The 14021-nt window shown below is 37.1% G+C and overlaps 1 protein-coding gene across 36 annotated transcripts in view; it reads right to left on the reverse strand.

Annotated features, from left to right (window-relative positions):
* LOC134537607 (LIM domain and actin-binding protein 1) overlaps nt 1-14021 on the reverse strand; it is a 216376-nt gene that overhangs the window by 161824 nt on the left and 40531 nt on the right. For 2 of the 36 annotated variants that reach the window (XM_063378222.1, XM_063378211.1), the window contains exon 1: nt 6486-6591. The exons of 33 other annotated variants lie outside the window; for them this stretch is intronic. The gene's annotated coding sequence lies outside the window, so the exon portion shown is untranslated. Of the gene's footprint in view, nt 1-883; nt 992-6485; nt 6592-14021 lie in introns of those variants that run through there. One more of the 36 variants, XM_063378210.1, reaches the window with a different exon arrangement.

Consider the following 14021-nt stretch of genomic DNA (forward strand, 5'->3'; position numbering starts at 1 on the left):
ACGAAATTTTAAAATTGGAATTTTACTTAAATGTTATATTTATATAAATGTATATTTACAATGTGAATCGTCCAGCAACATCGAGTTCTTAGAGCTCCTTTCGCGAGAAAGTTGAGATTATGATTTGAAAAACAAAACGTAAACAAAGTACAAAGGAGTATTATGAAGCTGCTAACTACCGGTTCATGTTATCAGCTGTAAAAGAGAAGTCCGTGAGTCATCATAGGCCACACCTACAAACGTCATTTCGGGGTACAGAGGGCTTTAATCACAAGGGCAGATATTATTATCACACCCCATCCAGACTAAAGTTAAGAGTTAAAATTAAGTCCCAGTTCATTGGACACGTAAGTATTTATAAATACCACCACGAGTCAGTGCACACGACACTCCTCCCTTCAAGCTTATTTAATATTTGCGTGGGCGTTACCGGGAGGGGAAAGATCAAAAAAAAAAAAATTCTCCGAAAGACGCCATTTTCTGCTCTCGGCGTTCGTTAACGACTACCACAAAGAAGTGAGCTGCGTCTTCAGGTGCATTCCGATTCGAATGTGGTTCGCGCGTTAAAACTTTGGTAACTGTCGCTTCCCGCCTTGAATACGGTTTCCACGAACACGCCAACTGCTGTAGTCAACTGCGGTCAACAAACCGCCAACAAGCTACACCCAGCTTTAATCACAGGTACAACAAACACCGCTTAAAACTGCACGTTAAACAGAACCGGCAAGCTACTTAGTGTCATTTTTAACCGCTACAACATTCTAATTAGAACAAAAAGTTTAGTCCACAGATTGTGTCCCTTCTCACACGTACCAGTTTCCACAACGTGACAGTTTACAAACGTGCTTTGAGTTAAAACCACGTAGGGCAAGGCATGACTCACCTCGTTAAAACAACGCTTCTTGTCCACAATCACTAACAACGACGCACTACTACCAACTGTCAACTGACGTGAAGACGCGCACAGCCGCATCGCACAGCTCGCTTGGCTTCCCCTTCCACGGCGCCTTTTTCCCCTCCCCGCCGGCGGTGCGCGCGCACGTCAACGACCTGCGCGCATGCGCACGGCCAGCCGAGGCTCCCAAGACTGCGCGGAACGGCGCGACGGAATGGAAAAACGCACAAGCGTCTGAGGCCCGTTCAACAAAGCCGCGAAAACATAGAAACGGAAGCCTAATATATTTACTTTTTTACTATGAATCCACGGAGCCGTAAAAAATGACAGCCAATGTGATTTTCTTTTAAAAATGGTGTGACCTGACAGACATAAAATATTTATCTGCGTGTTTTATTTTAAAAAAAACGTTTATTTGTATACGTCGAAAATGTGCGTATATTTAAAGTACTATAAAATATCTCGAATATCAAATTCCTGAAAGATTATTTTATAATTTTATTTTTTGAGATCCGAGAAAATAGTACGATCTGGATTGACATAAATAATAAAAATAAGCCCAATATAATGTTAGAACACTAGTCATATTCATGTACTTCAAACAATTTTGAACGCAACGCATTTTAAACGTAAACAACCATGTAAATCACATCGTCTAAATACTAGGTTTCTACGGGTCGCACGGAGTAATGTAAACGGACGAGATGTGGGAATTTCCCGTCCTTGAGTTTCTCGGTGGCGTGATCGCTAAGGCGTCGCACTCACTTACTGAGGGTCGTTGGTTCCAGCCCGGAACCCTGCATGGTCCAATTTATAAGCTGTGACGAAAAAAAAAAGATAATTCGAAGCCCACCATAGTCTTGGAGATTCACTAACCATGAGACTCTGCTTATAACCGTTTGATTCAATTTTTGTTCTTCGGCCTTAGAATATTTTTCTGAAGTCATATTTGTTTCTCTCGCTCACTCTCTCTCTCCCTCTCTCTCTCTCTCTCTCTCTCTCTCTCTCTCTCTCTCCGGTATTTCCAAGTTTCATTTGTATTATTGTATACAGTCTACAAATATTTTTTGCCATCAAAAATTTTAAATAAATCCTTGCAGCGAGGCTTATTCCTGAGGGTATTCCATCAATCTTCTTTTATTTGAAACTCTTTTCTCAGACGACCATCTTCAACGAAACATTGTTTGCTGCATATTGTGCCCTCTCCGTTATTTTAGTCCAACTGTATTCTCTGAATTATTTGTGTTTTCTCCGCAATCCAAGCTTACCTATTTATTTTATTTTGTGCTTCTTTACCTATCTCAGTGCACTGCAAATGTTATGCTAATATATATATATATATATATATATATATATATATATAAAGTTCCTTGTATTTATATAATTTTGAAGAGTTATTATTTGGCTTTACCTTTCTAATCAAGCGTATTCGATTTATTTACTTATATATACACATAAAAATGGGTAGGAACGTATAGATATGAGTAAAATTTAAAAAAAAATACTCTTACAAACTTATTATATTCTCTTACAAAATTATTATATCTACAGGTAACATCTATCGAGGCCATTACAAAGGTCGTGGTGGGTTACGCGAATGTAATCAAGAACCTGAGATGTCAAACACTATGCGTGCATGTGATGTAAGTTCCATCTGACCACTCCCTCTTCTCCATCTGACCTCAATGACGTCCATTAACTCGAGTGCATCCGTCCTCCAATATTGAATGCGGTCCTAACGAGGCTTCATTCTGCCTACACACAGCTCCCTTTTGACAACAAACCCTCGTCTGTATTGACTGATGTGTTTTTCACTGTACGTTTACAGCATTGTGTTTTATATGTTGAAGTTTTGAGCTAGTTTTAGATTCAATGCATTAATGTTAAATTGATTTGAGTTATGTTAGTCTTAGGTCTCGGTCACACACGCCAAATGGATTATTTCATTTTCTTATCATTATTGTTAGTTAACGAATTTCCCTGTAAATTTATTCGGTAGGTCTGTTTCATTTATCATTGGGTCATACATTTCATCACCACGAATTTACGGAATTACGTTTTCGAACTGTGAAAGGTCATAATTCTGAACACTTGCGTGATTTTTTACCGCTATTAGATAACACTGAGCAAATATCTGTTAATTTATGGTTATTAATTTACAGGAAAGGCCCTTAAAATAATAATGACCAGAAAATGAAACAACCTAAATGGAGTGTTAGACCGAGGTTTAGCCCTTTAGTAACCAAACTTTGGAAAAGAGGGTTGTTTTTACATATCATGGAAAATAAGTTCAGAAGGTCTTCGACAGTAAAACGATACTGGCAAGGGAAATAGGTGAATAAATCTTCCACGAGCTATGGTATTTGCGATAGGTAAGTTTTGGAAAGGTGGTTACCAGGATTCCAAAAATGATCATCTCGGATGCGAGTGCTTTTTTCCTTCTTTCTTTCTTTTCAAATTGTGTTTTCAACCAAATTTATGGACGCGAATCTCACGTAGTTTCCGCACCCACCACTAGAATTCGCTATCGAACATTTCCATTTACAGACAGAAATGTTAACGTATATAATGAATCGGCTCCGATATAAGCGAAAATAACTTGGAAAAAAAAATACTAAACCCCGGCTGTTGACATAATTTTTGACAAGGAATTTTTATTAAAATACTGCCCGTGTATCGTTAAAATTCATTAAACCGTCAATACTTTAAATTTTACCTTTGGCTTTGTGGACTTTGGTTCGCGACATCCGCCACAGATGGCAGCACCGTGGTTACATATTTCCGTTCCATGCGACTTCCGTGCCATGCAAGAAATCACTTCTACCAAATGCTATATACCAAGAGCTGAGATGTTAAACACCAGAAAAAGTTCGCGCTTTAGGCTACGGCGTATTCCTTCATGGCAGGGTCACGATCGGTGAGTGAGGAAAAGGAATGTCTCCCGTTAACACAGGTCCTTCCGGCACCTGTGAAAGGATGTAGACGCATCTTAACAATCATTAACCGATCAAATTAATGTTCCGGCACCGGTACAATCTTCAAACGTCCGTACAGAAACAGTTATTCTAAAATCCTGTCGTTTACGGGGAGGGACAAAAAACGAAAGATGTTTTGTTGATTTCAATTTTTCATGCTATATAACTTTTTTTTTTAAAATTAAGGCATAAATCACGCATGACGATATTTTCGAAGACCGTAATATAATGCCCTTTAGACACTATTGTTACAGTTGTAGCTTTGAATATATATACTGTATAGAAGTCGCGAGTGGATAGGATTTACTCTACGTTTTTCATAATCGTATGATGAGCAGCTTGGGAACTTCACCGCTGCAGTGCGCTGTCGTAACGCCCTGTATCGTCTTAGTTGTTATTTACACGTTAGAGCGCAGCGCTGTCGCCTGCTGTCATACCCCGCACCCCTCATCCATCATTCACTGCAGCTCAACGTCGTTCAACAGGAGGGGGAAGGGGTGTTTGAAGAGTTCGTCACTTGTCCGCTTGGGACCACCACAAGTCGATGCCCTAGAGATGGTGGCGATTGCGGCGGTGAATTAACCAACTACCTCAAAACCGTATTAGAAATTTTAACCTGGGCTGGCGACTTCTATACAGTATATATATTCAAAGGTTGTAGTCATACCGTACCTATTAAAACTCCAATGACTTCACAGGGGAAACTATTTGTAGTCCATTATTTACCATTAACTTCAGGCATTCTGTTATATCAAGCTTTAAAAAAGCCAAATTTTTAAAACTGATCAACAGAACACTTTTGTGGCTTTAAAATGTTTGAACCAAGTAGGCGTGTTTCGGCTCCTGTCTCTCTCTCTCTCTCTCTCTCTCTCTCTCTCTCTCTCTCTCTCTCTCTCTCTCTTAAGAAGTCCATGGATATGCATTTGGTACCAAGTTAACAATAATCGATACCAAATAAATAAGAAGCATAATTTAAATGCCACACCAAAACCGCACAAAGGCGATTAAATCGAAATAGTTTACGTATTGTGTACGTCAGGTTGCATTCCGTAAAGTATCGGACACAATAGACAATGGCATTTCACTTACAAAACACAGTATACGCAACAGTTGACCGTTACGTCATTATCCTGACTAGCTACAATCTTACATAGCGCTAGCATTTACGAAAGCCTGGTGTTACTATTTAGTATGTCCAGATATCGCCCAATTGTTTAACGCTTGCCTGATGCTATGTTATACCTAATTCCGTGATACTTTTTCTGCCAATCGTGAGCTCTGAACGCACTACTTAGAAGTGAATTGAGAACTTAATTTAATAGGTAAGAAAATGCGTTCAGGGTTCCCACACTCTTACTCTAGACCATTTCCCTGTGTTTTCCCTGTTTTCCCTTTCCAACCAAACTTTTTTTCCTGTCTTAATAATCAACCTTGCAAAATAACATCAATATGTTACCCAAAAATACACATCGAAACACATTTCAACTACGTATAACATGTCAAATTAACCATAATCCACAGTTTGCTCTGATACCATTACCAACAATGCTCTGTAACCAACACAGCCAGTCAATAATATAATAAAACACTATACATATGAAACTTTGAAACAATATATATTATTGTAACCAGGTGAATGAGTGTAGACATATGATCATAATTAAATCAGTTGATTCATTACTTGTTTTCCTTATGTTTAATTTAAACAGATACATATGACTTTAAGATTAAGATACACACGCGTTTTAAGACACTAAAGAAATACACTAATACCTATTAAAAATTACAAATCCAGTTTAGTATCTTTTTTAAAATTTCACTGAGTTTTCCAGGTTTTGAATTAACCTTATTTATTCCTTGAGTTTTTCCTGTATTCCATTTCCCTGTCTGCGAGAACCCTGAGTGTGTTTTGACTAAAATTGTGCCAAATATTTTATTTTGTTAATTATGTTCACAGATGGAGTTACGCTATTTATCATAACGATTTACTTACCAAAGGATAAAACATAATATTTATAATCTCGATATTTCTGTGCTATTATGGATTTCATTCTTTTAATATCGACTATTTTGTTCTTGAGCATACACACTACCAACTATAGTAACATTAATATCTCAAATGCTAAAACAACAATGATTAAAGGAATGGGGTTAAGTTTATGTCCGTTGTAGCCAGGCAACTTTTCTGGTTTTGTATTGTTTAAGTGCTTAATGTTGTAACTATTCATGTGTTAATACGAATTCATAAGCCATTTTTTTCCTTCGTTTTTTCGTCATTACTTGTTTTTAAAGGCTATTTCTAAAATTTTAATTCGATACTTCCCTTGAATTTGTTGTTCTACCACAAACGTTATCAATAGATATTTACATAATGTAATATCATGAGTGTAAAAAGTCGGGTAAGTGATGATAAATATGAAGGTTTGCGCCTTACAGCCATGATATTACATCAAGTGAGTATCTATTGATAATATTAATTTTTAGCAGAACCACAAATTCAAGGGAGGAATCTAATAAGTGTTTATATAGCCCTTAGATAAAAGTAATAACGAAAAAAAAAAGAGAGATATCAACATGTGTGAGACCGCGACGTCCGTTAAAGAAGCAGCACTCACCGATGGAAGAAAAATAAATAAATCCGCAGTTGAAACGCCGCGACGAGCACAGAGGTTCACACGGAGTAAAGCGCTTCGACCGCCCTCGCCAAGGAGGAAGCAAGCCAAGACTGACGCGGGCCATGGCGCCGCTCCGACGGGCGAGCTGGCAACGCTGGCGGCACATTCGTGCGAGCTATTTCAGTATGGGGCAGGTCGCTGAGGTGTTGCAGGTGCGCGCCAGTGTTGCCGATATGACGACGAGCGTGCGCGGGAAGGGTTTCCCAGGAACTGGCTGTGGCATCAGCAAGGTGTCACTGAACATGCGTGAATGTGTATGATTTTATTATAATAAAACGTATTTGTGTTCTTAGAATTTTTTTTGTAAAATATTATGTTACAAAGTATTTTAAAACCGTTAAAATAATATAATTAGATAGATATTAAAAAAAGAGTTTTAAATTCAATTTTCATACATATACATATGTTAGGTATATCATTTTATTTTGCACTATTTTTTTGTTATTTTTAAATTTGCTAGTGCTTTGTTAATTTAGTTCGTATTTGTATTTTATTGTATTTGTAAGTACTGTTCGTTTTTATTGGCTATAGTTTTTATTAAGCTTATCTTTCATGTACCTACTTTGGAAAGATGTATGTGGCCGCACAGAATAAGACAATAAAAATAATAAACAGTTGAGAACATGAAGTAAGGAATTGTCAGGATGTGGCATACTGTTACATAGTTGAAGACCCTTTTTTACCTCGCCATTGTAGTGTTTTTCCGGCAAAACCATTACGGAAATTGTGCTTGACTACATCTGAAGATGGTTGGTAAGTATGAATTAGAATTTCCATCGTTGAACACGATTACTTTCATGAAAGAAAGTCCTTTAAAACCGTTTCCACAATGCAAACACTAATTTAAGCCAATTTTTGACCGTCTAACCGACACAGCGTAGACAAGGAGCTGCAAAAAAAATAGAAAGAAAGAAACGACTTTGCCCGGTTACCGTGTAATCATGCAGACAAGACCACACCTCACCTCCCTCACCCCCTTCACCGATGCAGTAACATAAGATTCACTGCCCCAAACAAAACACTAGAACGACCCGAGTACATGCGTCTTGGAATTTTTTTTATACCTCGCTAAATTTTTATTCCTCCCTTTCGGAAGAGTATGTTTTCGCACATAGTGTATATAGGTGATAGAAACTAAAATGAAAAGTTGGTAAGGAAAGTAAGTGACATTAAAAATATTTTTAAATCCTAAAAACGAACAAATCTCGCAAAATTGTGTGTGTTTTTTTTTTTCCTTCTCCCGACAACGAAAAATGTTCGAAACTTTTAGGGTGTCTGACTCTACTTCGGGGATTATTAGGCTCCCCTTTATCGGCGCGTCTGAAATACCGTGTTCACTCACGCTTATCGTCCGTTCAAGGGAAAAAAATAAACCGTAAACGAAGGTAGAATGAACGCTAAGAAGAATCGTAAATTTGCCATTATGAAGGGAGTGCTGTTAAACAAAGCTTTTAACAACACGTCAGCAAGACATTAGCTTTAAACTTCATTATAATTTTTTTTTTACATGTCTCAAGTCAAAGGCAATAGTTACCCTGAAATCGTAGTAAAACCAATCAGCGTTAAAATTCATTGCTGAGTTTAACAAAACTCCCTTCATTATGACCTGTTTATGATTTCCCCTGGAGATATATATGTATATATTTTAAAGATTTATTGAACAGCAGTAGCCATTATGCAGCTACGGCTTGTTTTGCTAACCAGAGTGACTTCAACACACAGCCACTCACACCATTGTACCTCAATGGTTATTCACATACGTGGTGGGAGGATACTGAAAGCATATGCACGGCTTCTGGGAAAATACCTCGATACTAGGACCTCAACATATGGCATAAATCATACGCTGAACCTTATAAGCATTGTTATCCAATGGCAGTAGAGTAGCGAAACAAAATAAAAGATATTTTTTTTTTTTTTAGGAATTACAAGAACAAAGGATGAACATTAAAAAAAAAAGTGCACGTGTAACTTCTTTGGCAATTTAAACCTCGACTCTTAAGTATATCGTAAGAGAGAGATAAAAAGCAATTTTCCTAAATAAACATGAATTAACAAACTTATTACTCACTTCAAAATAACTTCTCAGGATATAAATGATTAATTAACAATGAATATTACTCACTGTTGAAATAAACCATAATGCTTAAGACTTGTGTGCTGATTTCCTTACATACTCAAATCACTCTGGAGCTCTCGTTGAAAATTTATAAGACGAAAGAAGAGGAAAAAGAAGAACATCTATACCTCAGAGATAAATGAGATAAAGTCGAACTGTTCCGTTCTTTTTAATTGCAGATTACATATGTCTTTAAAGTTCCTTACTGTAAGTTACTCAAAAAATATTTCTAAAGCATTTAGTTAGAGTTATAAGAGCCTAAGACAGAAGTTATAGTGAAGCCAAACAAACGTTTTCCAGTTATAATGTTATGTGCCTGTAGCTGGTGATAAATTGATTAATTTCCTTCTTTCCAACCACACGCATATGGTAGATATAGTAAACACAGAATATTGAAAGATAATTATTTTCTCCTCTTCTATGAATATGTCCAATTGTGACTATGGTCGTTTTTTTTGTTCCGAGGTACAGAATTAAACTTACACTTTTTGATGTTATAACTGACATGGCTTTGCAACTCGATATATAGGCGCATCCATACGTATGACGAATGGCGTCGTACGTCTCATTCTATTCGACATTTCCGTCCGGCTCGTGAGATTCGTCATTACGTCCAAACAGCTTTGCATGTGGACGAGTCGAAAGGGTTGCAAGAGATTTTCTTCAAAAAAATAGCACTGTAAATTTTTAATTTTGCGTTCTACTTCCTCCTTATCAGTTCCAAATGAAACAGTAATTTGCGTTAGCATATAATGTCTTTTAACCCTGTTTTTATAAGTACTGTCCCTTGAATGCCACAGCGATATTCGGGCGCGGTACATTTCAATGAACTTCAAAGTGTTTTCATCACTCCACTCCGTTGTTTAATTCAAAACAATCACTTAGAACTGATCACTACGCGACGTTAACGCAAGGACCGAGAGAATAAGATTGAGTAAGTTGCCGCGAAGTGAATCGACAGGATTCAACACGTCCAGACGAGGCGGCCCCATTCGATTTCGTCTTTCAACTCCGACCCCTCATCCATTTCGTTCAGGTTGGATTCGTCTCCGTTCGATTCGACTTTCAACTTACAAGCGACTCGTTCGCCGCGTCCAGACTGGGGCGACTTTCTAGTCGACTCGAGTCGAACGACACGATTCGCTTTCGATTCGTCATAGTGTGGATGCGCTTTTAAAGTCTCTCTCGTTGCATGCTCCAATGAAAGCGTCTTAGATACTTGCCAAGCAAGCCTGCGAACGAGCAGCCATGGACAGCTGTATATGTAGGTAGGACATGTTGCCCAGATTTAATTTCCCAGGGAGATGCATTTTTGGCACTGCCTACAAAAAATTATAATAGCACTTAATGGTTTTCAGACAATTTTTTTTATAGTTTGACGGCAAAAAAAAAACTTGTTATTTTACATACAACGAAGGACAAACAAAATGGACTACAAAAATAAATGATTTGGAGTGCGATCACAAAAGCAAAAGAAGTATCTCTTCCAGGGGATTTTGAATTTTTCCCTGGAAAAAAACTATCACGCTGTCGGTTGGCACTTCACTCACTGATTCTGCGATATCCGTTAATGCAGAGCTGAATTGTTTTATTTCCGAAATCATAATCATAGTTATATACAACTCAAGAAAATGTTATCTTGCAGTCATGATGTGCACGATTTAAAGATTTATGGCTTTGTTTTGATTAGGTTATACTGACATTAATTCGTTCACTTATTTCGATTATAAAAAAATAACGTTAATTTTTTATAATTCTATTTTTTTTACCGATTTCCAATGCATAAAACCCGTTAATATTTGACTGTGGAATATGATGTATTACTTTTATAACGTCTGTAAAATTACTTAAGTTTCACGTTAGTATAAAGTAACCATCATGTGAAAAGACATAATTATCTTATTTTATACATCCATTTGACTGGCGTGACTTACGTGCAGTTACGAGAAAGATTTTTGATGTGTAACATCTTACCTCTCGGTATACGGCCTTTAGAAGGAGTAATTTCGTGAATGGAACGGAAGTAGCGTGGAACGGAAATGTGTAACCACGGTGCTTATATATGTGGCGGATGGCGCGAACCAAGTTCACAAAGTCTAAGGGAAACTTCATAGTATTAACTGTTTGATGAATTTCAACAAGATGGGCGGCAGTATTTTAATAGAATTTCTTGTAGAAAATCAGTTTCAAAACCAGGGTTTAGTACCTACTTTTTTTCAAGCCTTTTTGGTTTTTTTCGAAGCCATTTCATTATATAGTTGAAAATTTTGGTCTACAAGAATGATTCTATAGTCAACGTAGGTGCTCCGGCAGCGAATTCTAGCGGCGGTTGCGGAAACTACGTGTTATTCGCGTCCGGAAATGTAGTTGAAAACAAAATTTGCGTATATTCATCACATTAGGCATTATCTTAAAGAAATTCTACGTTAAACTTCGTGGCAGAGGCCCGAGTTTCGTATTGTAAGTGTATTTGCTACACGAGAGCACGTGGATTTTCTCGTTACCGAAGTTTAGAGTACTGGCAAGTACTGAAAGACTAGCTCACTTTTTTTTTGACGTGACGTCTAATAAATCGATGAACGCCGGCTGCACGCACGAAAAAGTATCCCGTTACGCACATTGTTCCGTTACGCTGTGTCCCGTTACGCTGTCGGCGAGTGCAGTAATAATAGGTTATGTTACAATTGACTAAAAAATTATGGTGATTCATATAATTGATGATAGATATTTGATTACACTTTATTTATATGAAAACTTGTTCATAATTATATTTAAACTTTATAGCCAAACGCCAGTTTTTTAAAATTAATTACAAGTCATCTACACGTGAACTGTTTCGTCGACTGTTTATAAAGTGAAGTGAAAAGTTAATGTGGTTTTCATTGCTTATTATAACAACAATTTCGGCAATAAAGGTTAATTATTCTTGCATTTTAAAAATCTGATTACTAGTATAATTTCAAGTATTTATTCTTTTATTATTAAAATAAAAAAATGATTCAATTTTATTCATAAAAGTATGCAATCATTTCATCAATGTTTTGTTATGACGTCACGTTAAAACTATCGTCCGTAAACCGACTTTACAGACAACCAATTTTTTTAAGGTTGATAGTAGAAAGTGGTCCGATTAGCGAGCGTGCACTACGAGCGTAGGAGAGGCATCAATTACTGTGCGAAAGATCTAGGACACTGTCCGTAGAATAAGGGAAGGGAGGGGGGTAATCACGCCATGGGCCGTGAGCGGTGCAACAACCACAGCAAGCGACACCACGGGACCCCGCCGCTGGCGACATCATGCGGGCGATGATTAAAACAAAGGCCTGGTCACGGGTGTGTCTGTGTCGGTGAGGCGGGATGATGAGTGCGGTGCTCGCTGGTGCTTTCTACAGCGCCATCTCGTCTCGCTATAGATTGCAGCGTGCATTTGAATGGACATTTGCTTTCTCGTTCCGAAGCACGATTCCTGCCGTTAGCGCTGTCCTTGTTGCGGTTTGCATCTGTTCCCAGATGCACGCCGTAGAGCGCAATAGTTTCAGACACAACTTTTGACGTGACGTCTAATAAATCATGAACGCCGGCTGCACGCACGAACAAGTGTCCCGTTACGCACAAGGTTCCGTTGCGCTGTGTCCCGTTACGCTCATTGTACGCTTGCGCCGCATATCTCTCTCTTCCACTCGACTGTTTATAAAGTGAAGTGAAAAGTTAATGTGGTTTTCATTGCTTATTACAACAACAATTTCAGCAATAAAGGATAATTATTCTTGCATTTTAAAAATCTTATGACTAGTATAATTTCAAGTATTTATTCTTTTATTATTAAAATAAATATGATTCAATTTTATTCATAAAGTATGCAATAATTTCATCAATGTTTTGTTATGACGTCACGTTAAACTATCGTCCGTAAACCGACTTTACAGACAACCAATTTTTTTTAATGTAATGAAAATTTGTTTGATGTATCGGGGGGGGGGAAAAAGATATTTTGTAATGTAAGATTTGGAATGAGAATTGTTAAAAAAAATTCCTAGTGTATTTTATGAAGAGCTTCATCTGATAATTTCCATTTTCTTTTTTAAATTTCTGAGGAGCTGTAATTGAAATACGTTTACGCCATCTTGGTTTCAACCGTTTTTGTTTAAATTTATTTATATAATTTAATTTTTAAGAATTTTGGTCATTTTCAGAATTGCAAACAATTTAATATAATACCTTTTTAATAATAGCTAGTTACTGTTACAAATTGTTTCTTCCGTGAAATAATTGTTGTTTACCATTTAATTATTTGTTTTTGTCAGAATGACTACAGCTGCAATAGTACTATTTTACAGTCTTATAATTATGGTATTTATAATTACAATAATATATATTATTACTTATGACTAACGATGGTAGAAAAAATAAGACTTTGAATGTTAACAACCCGGGTAGTATCAATCTGACAACAGTGTTCGCCGTTTACTCTGTACTGCCATCTAAGCGTGAAACAGACTATAGCGCGGTATCGCCTCCAAGCGCATGGCTCTGAGCTGGCAAGCAGTCTTCTAGCCGTGCAAAAGGCAACTACGAGATCTGAGCGGTAAGCATAACACTATGTAGAGGAGAAAATCAAGATAAAGGTTTAATGCAAGTTCCTCGGGTGCGTTCAAGATTCCGCAGCAGGTGTTTTATGCCTAAAAATTATCATGGTAACACGCGTTTTAGCCATTTTAATTCTTCTAAAAATACAATTTAAAAAAAAACCAAACATTGAAACAGAAGTACTCATACGTCCTCAACGTATTCTTGAATGCTTTTCGTAAACAGACACCATTCGAATATCTTAGGTGTGTTTTTTTTTTTGAAATTGTATATTTTTGTTTCTAAAGCTCTACTTACACATCGTATGTGTGTTCAGGAAGGCGGGAGAAAGAAACCGAAATACGCCATATTGGTTTCAAACGATTTTTATGCCATAACAAATTTTTGTCGTTTTATGCCTGAATTTTGCCTTAGTTAAAGGCAGAGATCATATATTTCTACTCATTCTCAAAGAGATAATTAAATGTTAAACGCCAATGACTTTACAGGGTAAAAATATTTGTGACGCAGCAAGTCGTTATAAATTAAGGCATTCCATTAAAATATGCTTTAACAAAGCTGTGTTTCGAATATCAAAGGATAAAAATAAAACATTGTCAAAAAACTGTTGAAAACAAGATGACTTATTCTGGCCCCTATCTCTCATTCCTAATAATATATGTTTATTTCTTGGGGATGTCGACCTGCTGACCGTTCGGATGCAATTCTCCAAGCTCTCTCTCTTTCTCTCTCTCTTCTGTGATGAACATTTTTTTTATATATCGCGAAGA

The sequence above is a fragment of the Bacillus rossius genome, chromosome 12 (assembly GCF_032445375.1).
Source record: "Bacillus rossius redtenbacheri isolate Brsri chromosome 12, Brsri_v3, whole genome shotgun sequence".
Taxonomy (NCBI): domain Eukaryota; kingdom Metazoa; phylum Arthropoda; class Insecta; order Phasmatodea; family Bacillidae; genus Bacillus; species Bacillus rossius.